The sequence below is a fragment of the Trachemys scripta genome, chromosome 4, assembly GCF_013100865.1.
Source record: "Trachemys scripta elegans isolate TJP31775 chromosome 4, CAS_Tse_1.0, whole genome shotgun sequence".
Lineage (NCBI taxonomy): Eukaryota > Metazoa > Chordata > Testudines > Emydidae > Trachemys > Trachemys scripta.
Window position 1 is genome coordinate 114453547 of NC_048301.1, and position 12429 is coordinate 114465975.

The 12429-nt window shown below is 46.5% G+C and overlaps 1 long non-coding RNA gene across 1 annotated transcript; it reads right to left on the reverse strand.

Annotated features, from left to right (window-relative positions):
• Window positions 1-3224: 3224 nt before the first annotated feature.
• LOC117877414 lies at window positions 3225-9067 on the reverse strand. The gene is made up of 3 exons (XR_004645701.1): window positions 9028-9067; window positions 8588-8907; window positions 3225-4304 (listed from the first exon to the last, which is right to left on the reverse strand). It is a non-coding gene; the product is annotated as an uncharacterized LOC117877414 (long non-coding RNA).
• Between the last annotated feature and the right edge of the window lie 3362 nt (window positions 9068-12429).

The window sequence follows — 12429 nt, forward strand, 5'->3', positions numbered from 1 at the left end:
GGCAATGTTGAACAAAGTTCAGGGCATTGCTGGAGTCACTGCCCAAACCACCGGCTTCGTGTTGCGCTGTAACCAGGGCCGGCTCCAGGCACCAGCAAGCAGATGCTTGGGGTGGCCAAGGGGAAGGGGCAGCACGTCGGGCTCTTTGGCGGCAATTCGGCGGCGGGTCCCTCGGTCCCTCTCGGAGGGAAGGACCTGCCGCCAAATTGCCGCCGAAGAAGAAAGCTGCACGGCTGAGCTACCGCCGATTGCGATCGTGGCTTTTTTTTTTCCCGCCGTGTGGGGTGGCAAAAACCCTGGAGCTGGCCCTGGCTGTAACTACCCCATGGGGACCCTGCTGGATCATGTAAACACGCTTTAGGTACCTAGATCATGTTGGCAGCAGGGTCCACATGGGATGTAAGAACGACATACGCAGCATGTGGCTTTGGTGTTGAATCCAGCACACCACACCCTCTGACAATGGCTGTGGCTTGCCTCCTGTCAGATCCTAACTGCACTGTGTGGGGGGAGAAGCTGGAGGGCAGGAGGAGGCAGTGGTGGAGGAGAAGAAAGGGAACAGGACAGAGGAGAGAGAAGAAGAAGAGAATCATCCCAGGAGGGGCCCAGGCTCAGGACTGGCCAAGGCAGTTAAGGGCCCTAGGTGGCATAGGAGGGCAGCTTTCCTAGCACCAATCTTCCCTTTCTCCCATTTTGGGGGTGGAGGGTCATGGGTGCAATGGGGGGAGTAGCCCCCCCTTGGCCATAGGCAGGGAGGGGAGTGGGGAGAGGTCCTAGTATCTGTAGGGGAAGGGTGCGGGGAGAGATGTTCTAGTTTCTGGGGGAAGAAGTGCCCATGGAAAGGAGTACCCTCAGGGGCTGTCATGCCAATGGGAGCATTGTGATGTATCTGTGAATGTCCAGAGTAAAGAAACTCCTTGTAGACAACACTGACATCAGGGAAGGGAGCAAAAATAAGCACTGCTTCCTCGCTGTATGTCTCACTCCCACAGATTGCGGGGTTGCAATTTCACAACTGCGTGTTGCGGGGAGCTCTCCTCTGCTCTCAGCACCAGCCAGACCCTGACTGAGCTGGACCTGAGGGAGGAAAAGCTGGAAGATTCAGGAGTGCAGCTGCTGTGTGAGGGACTGAAACCCCAGAATGCAAACTGCAGAAATTGTGGTAAGATAGAGCGGGGTCCCTTTAATTTGTGTTTGTTAACATAGTGCCATGATTGAGTTCTTTTGACTAGAATCACAGTGTTACTGTCCATGCCCCCTGTGACCAAGTGCCTGGGATGGACCACACTGTGTGAGAACGCCACACTGAGGGCAGGTTACAAGGGCAGACAATTCCCCCAAACTGGTGGTTTATTCTATAATTAGATTCACCAAGACAATAATAAAAAAGCTTATGCAGTACCACACTGGTTAACCAGAAGCCAAAGACAGTCCCCTTTAGGCAGTCCAGTCCTTGGCTCCCATCCAGAAAAACAGGTCTAATATAGTGAGGGGTTATTGAAAACCTAATTCACCATATGTGAGGTTCTTACTGATCCCAAAGGATCCGACACTTACCCCCAGTTCAGTCTGGATCTCAGATCTTACCCAAATATCCTGCTGTCAACCAATCCTTAGCAAACTAACTAAAGATTTATTAAAAAAAAGAGTAGAGTTAAAATGGCTACTAGATCACACACACACAAATGATTGCAAAGTCCTTGTATCAGGTTTGTAGTAACCTCCAAAGGATTGAAAGGTCCTCAGTCCATAGTCCACAGAATTGCAGTAGGAAAGAAGCAACATAAAGATGTCTCAAGTGCCTTTTATCACCTCTGCCATGAGCATGGGAAGTTACTGGTAAAAGATGAAGTCATGGGTCACATGTCTTCACCACGTGTCCTTTCCTGGTTTGCTGAATCACAGGGGCAGGCACTGGCACCTCGCTGTCTGAGGCATCTGCAGGAAGAGCTGTCTGGGCGGGATACATTTCTTCAATGGCCCGTTGTGAGAGTGGAGTGTCCTTAGTGGGCCATCAACACATAGCTGTCCAGCTGTGATGTAAATCTGTCTAGGGGGTGTTACTCTGGAACAAAACACATGTTTGAGAGACAAATCATAGCCAATATTCATAACTTTAGATACAAAGACGATACATGGATTTAACCCGGATAATCAGACTTGATAGATTGTAACTTTTCCATTGACACCTTACATGAAAACACTTCATACAAAATTTGTCGCGATTTTATAACAGTGGTAATATCAGTGATATAAATGGTCATCTTTAATCATACAGCATCACACCTCAACTCAAGAAATAGCTCTCATTCTTCTCCCACTGCTATATTGATGTAGTTTACTTATTTAAAAGTTGGATAATATGGTGTATTTTAGTGCACTCTAAGCAGGGTATTGTCCGGTCCATGAGATGAGCTCCCTTGCAGGTAGAATTTCCAAGATGTGATAGAGCCATTCACCAATCCTTTGTACTGTGATGTTCTTCAATGGCTCATTTTCTCTTGATAGGACTCCTGCCTGGGGAGGGGAGGAGGTCAATTCCCATGCCTGGGTTCACAAGTTCAGAGCAAACATTTTCAAAGTTGTAACAGGAATGCTGGAAACTCCCTAGAAGTGTGTGTGTAGGGGGTCACCAGCGCCTGAACTGTGGCCCCACCCCCATGCCACCCTTTCCCCTTGAGGCTCCACCCTTGTGCCTCCTCTTCCCCCCCGCCCAAGGCCCTGCCCCCTGCACGCTCCTCTCTGCCCCCTCCTCCTCATCGCTCGCCTTTAGGGCTGGTATAAAGCTGGAGGGCAAAGCTCTCCCACTTCTAAAAGTGATGGGGCTGTTGCCCGCCCTAAAGGGCTTGAGGGGACAACAATGGTTTGTTGCCCAGTGTGCTTGGCACCAATAAAGACACCGAGGGGAGAAAGCAAGCCAAGTTTATTTTAGAGCTTTGAAATGGCACTAGGAGACCATTATGTTTTAAATTTAGTGCAACAAATACAAACAACTTTTACCTTTTATACTTTAAACTGTTTGCATACATTTTTTTGTTTGGCTGTTTTTTCTTACCCCTTTCTTTTAGATAACTGTTACAATAAGCTTTACATAAGCTTGTGAGAAAACTTTCCCAGTCTTTGCGACCTTGAGTTAGACGCCTGCAAACTAACTACCCCTTTTTTTTCCCGCTCCTTATTTTTATTATTTTTGCTAGTGTGAGTGAAACTGCAGCCATTTGCTAAAAAGCTGACATTACATTTTTGCTTTAGCCTACTTTAGAGCATGTAAGCAGTTAGCATAGAAGTAGGTGAGAGTTTTTAAGATGGAGTTACTGTGGTTTACAGACCCAGAGCAAAAGAGCTTTATTGGCACTTTTGGCCTTTTACTTTTTCGAGTTACCTCGTAGCTATGCCTAGTGGACCCCAACAATTTCTTCTTTGAGAATACTTAACAAACCTTTGTTAGAGTTTTTTTATACTTTAAAGACAGAATGCGATTAAGCTTTATGCAATTAGGATTATTAATAAGAGAATATAAAGGAACCTTTGGGAAGGGGGACGTACAAATTTTACATATGAGCACTTTACAGCAAATGAGCAAAAGAACAAGAACAAAACATATTACCACACCTGTGAGCAAGATGCGAACAATGCTTTTCCTTATACCCACTAGTTTTCCTAAACCAGGTAGCCAACCCCATAGGGAATTTAAAATAGTGGGGTTTTTTTTGGGGGGGGGGCTTTTACTGGTTAAAGGCCCGTTTAGCTGACAAGATGTGCTTGTTAATGTTCTGTGAAAACTTTGGGACATAGGTACAACACTTTTTTTAATAAGGGCACATACAACTACAACAACCCAAATACCCAGAAGATAAGAAGAATTGTTGACACCAAACAAGTTAAAAAATAACAAGACCAAATACATAGGCCAGGTTGGCCTTTTGTGAGAAAATAAAACCAATGCTCAGGGTTTTTGCGGGGAGTATGCTCTGACTGTTTAGAAAGATTACAACGCATTTTTAGTGACCCTTACTGTTTTTTGAATAACAGCTTAAGTTTCAAATTGTTGTTAGCAGTCTTCTCCGCAGGCTGGACAGTTCACTGTTTAGGAGTGGGCACTGCTTTTAGTTGAGAGTGATGAATTTAGTTTTTGTGTTTTTTGACCTTTGCCGCTGTATGGGTGACAAGCAGGATGGTGTGGGGTTCCTTTCACTTTTCTTGGAGAGGCTTGTTCTTTCAGGTTTGTACGAGAACGGAGTTATTAGGCTGCAGGGAGTGGACCCGGGGTATTTAGCAGAAGAGGCTGTGAATTTTTGGTGTACCTGTGAAGAGAAGAAAGAACAGCAGACAGAGAGCACATGTACTGAGACAAGAAACCACACCCCATTTTCCATTTCCCTGCCAGAACTGGGGTACCATTTATAGGCCATGCTTTTTCAAACATAATCTTGAAGGAACTAAGCCCTATTCTACCCTTAGGGAGAGCACGAATGCGAAGTAACACAAGGGGCAAAGCATTAGGCCACTTAAGAGAGGCCTCCTGACAGACCTTTGAGAGGTGTTGCTTGAGTGTTTGATTTGTGCGTTTTACTACTTTACTGGCTTGTGGTTGCCAGGGTGTGTGGAGTTTTCAGGGGATTTGCAGAGCACTTGATATTTTTTGAACAATTTGAGATGTGAAGTGTGTTTTATTGTTAGATTTTATTTACTGAGGAAGGCCGAAGCGAGAAATGATTTTTTTGACAAACTTAAGAGCCACTGTTTTGGCAGTGTTGTTACAACATGGGAAGGCCTTAGGCCATTCGCTGAATTGATTTACTAAGACGAGAAGGTACCTGTACCCTTGGGTTCTGGGAAACTTAGTAAAGTTTATTTGCCACACCAATTTTGGGCCTGGGGTAGGTTTTAGGGTGGCTGGTGGCACTGCTACTCCTGGTTGAGGGTTATTTTTTTGGCAGATTAAACATTTAGCTTGTACCTGTGATGCTAGGGGTTTAAGTTTAGAGGTTAGAAAATATTTATTTATAAGCTGGGTAAGAGCCTTTTTGCCTGCGTGTGTGGTTTGATGCAGTTTTTGCAACACCGGTTGAATTAGGCCCTTGGGCAGGAGGATTTTTTTTGTGTGTGGAATAAAGCCATTCCTTCTTTTTCTGGAGACCAAGACTGTTAGCCAGGTTTCTGTCCTCTTGGGAGTACTGAGGGGCTGCAAGCTCACCCACTGATGGGATGAGGGCATGCATTTGGGCATTTTTTTTAGTTGCTGATTTTAAGGTAGCAGCTTGCTTAGCTTTCCTGTTTGCTCTGGCATTACCCTTGGTTATATTTTGATTTTTCCTTTGATGGGCTTTGCAATGCACCACCACTACTGCTGAGGGGAGTTGTACCGCTTTTAAAAGCCGGAGAATTTGAGACCCATGCTTGACCGGAGAACCTTGGGCTGTTAGCATTCCCCTTTGCTTCCACAAACCAGCGTGAGCATGCAATACCCCAAAAGCATACTTTGAGTTAGTAAAGATATTAACCCGTTTGTTTTTTGCCAGCTTGAGTGCACGAGTCAGGGCCACTAGTTTAGCAAGCTGGGCAGATGTTTTTGCCGGTAAACTTTTAGCTTTTACGGTATTATGAAGAGACACAATAGCACAACCAGCCCTTCTTTGCCCATTCACAACAGTACTACTACCATTTGTATACCATTTCAAGTTAGCATTTGGGAGTGGCTGATTTTTTAGATTTGGGCGGCTAGAGTAGTGTACATTTATGATTTTTAGACAGTTATGTTTTTGCTTTTTTGTTTCTGGTAGCAGGGTAGCTGGCTTAAGGGAGGGACAGATTTGCAGGGTGACTTTAGGATTTTTTAACAGCTTTGCCTGGTACTGAGCAACCCGAGCCTGTGTGAGCCAAAGACCACCCTTAGTGTTTAGCAAGGCTTGGGCCATACGGGGAACATACACTTGCACAGTTTTTTTCAGTGTTAGCTTTTTAGCTTTCCCAAGCACTAGAGCAGTAGCTGCGACCGCCCTCAAACAGGCGGGCCATTTCTTTGAAACTTGATTTAGTTGTTTAGAAAAGTATGCCACAGGACGTTTTTAGGCACCTAATAGCTGGGTAAGCATTTTTAAAGCTACCCCTTTTCGTTTATGCACATACAGTTGGAACGGCTTAGATATATTGGGCAAACCCAGGGCTGGAGCTTTTATTAGCTTTTTTTTAAAGATTTTAAATGCCCTGTTCGCTTTTGGGGACCAGTGAAAGGGGTTATGATTTGCTTCCTTAACACATTTATACAGTTTAAACTTTGGAATTCATATTTTGCAAAAACCTGCCATGCCCAGGAATGCCCTAAGCCATTTACGGTTGCTGGGGATGGGAACTTGGCAGATAGCCTTTTTTTGTTTTGTTTTGTTTGAGAGCTGTTTTTTTCCCTGCCTGATGTGAAATTTCATATATTGAACCTTTGAAAGAGCAATTTGGGCTTTGCTTTGAGATACCCTGTATCCTTGCAGTTCAGTAAAGTTTAGGAGACTTACAGTAGCTTTGAGACAAGGGATTAGACCCACAGCAGCAATTAACAAGTTATCTACATATTGCAGCAGGAGGGCATTGTTTGCATTATCCCACTCCTCCAAGTTTCTGGCCAAAGCCTGTCCAAACAGAGTGGGGGAATTTTTAAATTTTTGAGCCAATACTGTTCAACAAAGCTGCTTTTTAACCCTTCATTTGTCTTCCCATTCGAAGGAGAATATCTCCTGAGACTGGGTGTCAACTGGAATTGTGAAGAAAGCATCTTTTAAATCTAGGACTGAGAAATGGGTATATTGCCCCCCTATAGAGGCCAACAGTGTATACGGATTTGGAACCAGGGGGTGCAGAGTTTTAACCCACTTATTAACTGCCCTGAGGTTCTGTACCAGCCGATACATGCCATTGGGCTTTTGTATGGGCAGAATGGGGGTGTTTTAAGCTGACTGGCATTTCCGTAGTACACCGCACTTTAGGAACCGATTTATAGTTTCTTGTAGTTTTTTTTTGGCTTCCCTTTTAATCGGATACTGTTTGAACCGCAATGGGCTTTTTTTTGGGAGGAGCTGAATATGACAGGGGTTTGACGGTTTGCTTTTCCTGGGACCCCTGATGCCCAGACTAGAGGAAAAACCTGCTTTTCTCACTCACTCCACTCTGGGGCTTGCATAGCTGAGGGTTTAACTGCAAGGGTCATTATCCAAGCATTTTTAGGGGGTAAAGTGAGGGTTATATCATCTTGAGTGAAATGCAGGGTGGCACCTAAGCGACAAAGCAGGTTTCGTCCTAGTAGTGGTGTTGGACAATCAGGGAGGTAAACCAGCTTGTGTGATACAGTTCTGTTTCCCAAGGCACATTTTGCTGGGGCATATACTGGGCACTTGGTTTCTTTTCCTGTGGCACCCACCACAGTGAGGGAGCCTGCCACTGGCAACTGTAGGGGTTTGTTTACAGCAGTTCTTGCTGCTTTAGAGTCTATTAAAAAGTTTATATTTGCATCTTTCACCTGCACATTTACTTGGGGTTTTGGGAGTAGGATGGTCCGTTTCCCCTGACACCCCTAATTTTGATTCTTCGCTGCCATTATAGGGGTACCTTCCCTTTCAGGGCATTTATTTTTTTAGTGTTCCTTTTTACAGCATATGGCACACTGGTTACAACCCAGGCGCCTGACCTGGGGGCCAGGGCGTCCACATCCACGGCCTTTCATTTCCCGGCCCCTTTCACCTTTTTGTGGCCTTTTGTTGCCGCCGGCCTGCACCGCTGCTACCATTATTTTTACTTGCCTTTTTTTTTTCTTTTTCTCTCTAAGGCTATAAGCCCTGTTTGCAATTTTCAAAATTTGAGCCATAGACATTTTCACTAAATTCTTCTTTTTTTGCAATTTTTTTTAATATCAGGGGCCGCACGGCTGGTGAAGATACCCTTTATAATTGCCTTAGTTGCCTGATTATCTGGGTTTGCACTAGTAGTTTGCCTGATGGTATCCCGAATACGCTGCAGGAAAACCCCTGGACTTTTTTTCGGGTCCTGGATTAGTTTATAAGGCTTAGCCCAATTGTTATGCCTGACAGCTGAGTGTCAGAGACCGTGCATAAGCAGTTTTTTATAGGAGTTAAGCAGCCTTAGATTTCCCTCCTTATTTGGATTTCACCGGGGGTCTCCTAGGGGGACAGCGACATCCGGCAAGGGCTTGCCTTCCCTATTCTCATTATGCCTTTTTTGTGCCTCCTCCCTGGCTTTGGCTATGACCTGATTTTGCTTCACTTTAGACAACAGGGTTTTTATAAGTATATTACAATCATTCCAGTTAGGCTTATGGCTAGCTAGACATTCTTTAAAGATAGAAATGAACTTGCTTGGATTCGTTGAGAATTCTCCTGCCTTTGCCTTAAAAGCAGCTAGATGTACAGGGTTAAAAGGTACATGGGAGTATACAGACACTATCTGTGCTGGCCGTTCTTGTGTTCCGGGATGGGCTACCACACTCTTAGTAATCAACGGATACAATCCCACTCTGAAGCCTGTGGGGGTGGAGGAGCGTCCCCAGGTCACAACAGATAAGTTCCCACTGGACTGTTCCTACCTTATCCAAAGGTCCGGTTCTGCACCGTCACCGTCGCCCTATCAACGGGACCGGTTCCCCACCGTCGCCCGCAGCTGCTTCTCCACTGTCTGTGTGCGTTGCACCGTTGTGCCCTCCGGGGTCGAGCAAACCACGTCTCTGCCGAGGCCCCCGATGAAGTCACCGGTGAGCTCTGGGCGTTGGTCGTCGTCGTAATCCATCGGCCACCAGGAGGGATCCGGGCAAGGCTAAATTTCAGCCTCGAGCCCACCCAGGGACGCCAAAACTGTTGCCCGCCCTAAAGGGCTCGAGGGGACAACAATGGTTCGTTGCCCGGTGTGCTTGGCACCAATAAAGACACTGAGGGGAGAAAGCAAGCCAAGTTTATTTCAGAGCTCTGAAATGGCACTAGGAGACCATCATGTTTTAAATTCAGTGCAACAAATACAAACAACTTTTACCTTTTATACTCCAAACTGTTTGCATACATCTCTTTGTCTGGCTGTTTCCCCTTACCCCTTTCTTCCAGACAACTGTTACAATAAGCTTTACATAAGCTTGTGAGAAAACTTTCCCAGTCTTTGCGACCTTGAGTTAGACACCTGCAAACTAATTACCCCTTTTTTTCCCCGCTCCTTATTTTTATTATTTTTGCTAGTGTGAGTGAAACTGCAGCCATTTGCTAAAAAGCTGACATTACATTTCTGCTTCAGCCTACTTTAGAGCATGTAAGCAGTTAGCATAGAAGTAGGTGAGAGTTCCCAAGATGGAGTCACTGTGGTTTACAGACCCAGAGCAAAAGAGCTTCATCGGCACTTTTGGCCTTTCACTCTCCCGAGTTACCTGGTAGCTATGCCTAGTGGACCCCAACAGGGCCATGGCCCCCTGGCCCTCCCCTCCCGTTCCGGTGACCCTGAGTTATAAAGCAAAGCTACATATTTCTTTATAGCATGGAATACAGACATTGTCAGGGAATCAATGCATGCAGCAACTGACAAGCGTTTCATAGAGTCTAAACACTAAATACATTCTTATAAGACTAGTACCAGTTTCCTTCAAAATAAACATACAGTTGAGCTGGTTTGGTTTCCAGCTATGAGTTTGTCGGTTCTTAGCTAATGCCTACGGCCTTGGCCAGAGCCGGCACTTGGTTTTCTGGAGTTAAACCAAGTCTGCAGCCCCACAACAGCTGCTGAAACCTCACCCTCTTTTAGAGCTGTGTTACCAAAGCCCTGTGGGGAGAGGGTATGAGGAGCCCCTGCAGCAACGAGAGCTGAGATCATGTTGCTTCCATGGAGAGATTCTGTGAGGGGGATTTTGCAGCCCCTGCTCCCTGTGAGCACTGAGTAACCCCACAGCGATCAATGGGACTGTCCATGTCAGTAAGTGCTCCCCGCCCTGAGCAAGGGCTGCACAATCCAGCCCTTTACGTGCAGAGAGGACATTGCTGTCCCTGCCCAGAGCTCACAGGGTGAGTGGGGCGTGGGGGGAGCAGGCCAGGCTACAGACTGCACCAGCGCTTCTCCTCCCCTCCCCCAAGGGAAAGGCACCTGCAGGCAGTGAGCTCAGCAGGCAGGGCTGCGACAGTGACAGATCCTGTGGGCCTGGCAGGCAGCTGGGACTGTGAGCTCTTTGGGGCAGGGACCGTCTTTGTGTTCTGTGGTTGTGCAGCACCCAGCACATTGAGGTCCTGGCCCATGATGGGGGCTCCTAGATACCACCACAATACAAGGAGTAATAATACTAAACCCAGTGGTGTGCAGCGCGCTGGGCCTCAGAGGGACTGTGGGCTCAGGCATCATGTCTGCAGAGAGAATTAACACCTTGTTTTCTTTCCTCATTTCTCCTTCAAGTTGGACTATCGCAGTGTAAACAACAAAACCCGGCCAGAGCTGGATGCTGTGAAAAACATAAAACCTGATCTGGTCATAGAGATTTTATGCAGCTGGCAGGTGCCAACCCCTGCACCAACATGGCTGTGGCCTGGCTGCCCTGCCACTAGCTGGGACAGCAGTTAGGGGGTGGGCAACACCTGCCCCTTCTAAGAGCAACTCCACCATTACCGGGGACTTTGTCAACATATTTGAGCATCTATGGTAGAGGGGCTGGGTAGAGATTGTCTGGGCCAACCCTCCTGCCTCAGGGTGAGAGACTCAGGACTAGGAGCTGGGTTTGCTCCACTACTGGGCTGACCTTGGGGGCGGTAGCTGGTTTGTGAGGGAATGAGCAGGAGGGAAGAAGGGGGTCAGGGCCCAGTGGAGGGAGAGACGTGAGATCATGAGACAGAGGGGTCTGGTAACCTCCCTTCTCAGTCTGTGTCAGTGCAGGGGGAGACTCAAGAACCATCCTTGGAGCCACTGGGGAATTTCCATTCTGCTACAATGGTTCATTCACTATTATATGTATATTTACAAGGGGTTTTATAATTTTACACAGTTCCACCACTATTAAATTGGCATTTTCTGCATTCATCTCCAACATTTTATTTATCCCAGATGTACCATTTGTGTGTCAGTTTTGCTGGAGGCCCATAAAGATCATGAATCAAGAACTAATGTTGCCATTTAGAGTTTGTATTTCTTGCCATAGTTTGTGCTAATGCACAAGAATTCTCCCATTCCTCGGGGCTAGGGGAGTCCTCAAGGATAGTTCCCAGACATTCTTTTCATTGTTCCCATTTCCTATTCATTATGGTCAACATTGTAATGATAGTAGGAACCCAAGTTACCCACAGTGTTGTACAGGGGTGGAGAGAAGGGAATCTTTATGCGATGAGTCTTATCATCAGAAGCACACATAGAATCATAGAAGATTAGGGTTGGAAGAGACCTCAGCAGGTTATCCAGTCCACCCCCCAGCTCAAAGCAGGACCAACCCCAACTAAATCATCCCAGCCAGGGCTTTGTCAAGCTGGGCCTTAAAAACCTCTAAGGATGGAGATTCCACCACAGACTAGGGCACTTGGAGACAGGCTAGCAACCCCACAACAAGGTAAGAGTTCTGTGGTTACTTAAGAAGTCCAGCATCTTTTCTTCTTATAATAGCAAGCTGGGAAGAGCTACTACAATGCTTTTGGAAGCCTGTGCAGGGAAAAGGACAGTTTGGGCAGCTGGGAGAAGGTTTGTTTGTTTTCTGTTCTCTATGGTCTCCCAGATTTTTCAGCAAGGTGGTGTGGGGGGCAATAAAGGACCCTGAAGCCTCAGGTGGGACTGGAGAACAAAGGCACAGGTCAGGGGGATGGTAAAGAGGTAACAGGACAGATGCTGCTGCTGTGGTTAGGCCTGATGCACAGCTAAGCTGGCAGTTATAAGTGAAAACACCCACCTCATAGCCACTGACTTGCTCACTCAGATATAACACATCTGCAGGCTCCATTACACAAAGATTGAAATGTCCCCAAACACACAGACTATGGGCTTGAGTGAGACACAGAGAGCTTGTGTTTGTGGGTTTAGCCTGAGCAGGGAGGCAGGAGACGACGGGGCTTTCCCTAGCTCTGTGCTAACGAGTAGTAGAAGAAAAGATAGATTTTAAAAGCAGGACATTTGTTGCGGGTGGCTGGGCAAAGTGGAGTTCTGTAGTCCGAAAACCCCTTGACCAAATGAGTCCAAGTTTCAACCACAAACTCCACGCTGGGTCCTCGGCAGGGCTAGCAGTTTTCAGGCCAATCTGCCAATGCACATGGATTTTAAAGCACTTGGAAAAATCAGCTGTAAACTGCAACAGAGCCTTGCCTATGGTGCAGCTCTTGTCACCCCATAATTGAAAAGGGGTCTTTGGAGGACTCCTAAACTACTTTTCAAGGGTGACTACTGTGATGTCCCCCAGGGTACAATCTGGATTGTAGGACAGCTGTACCCACT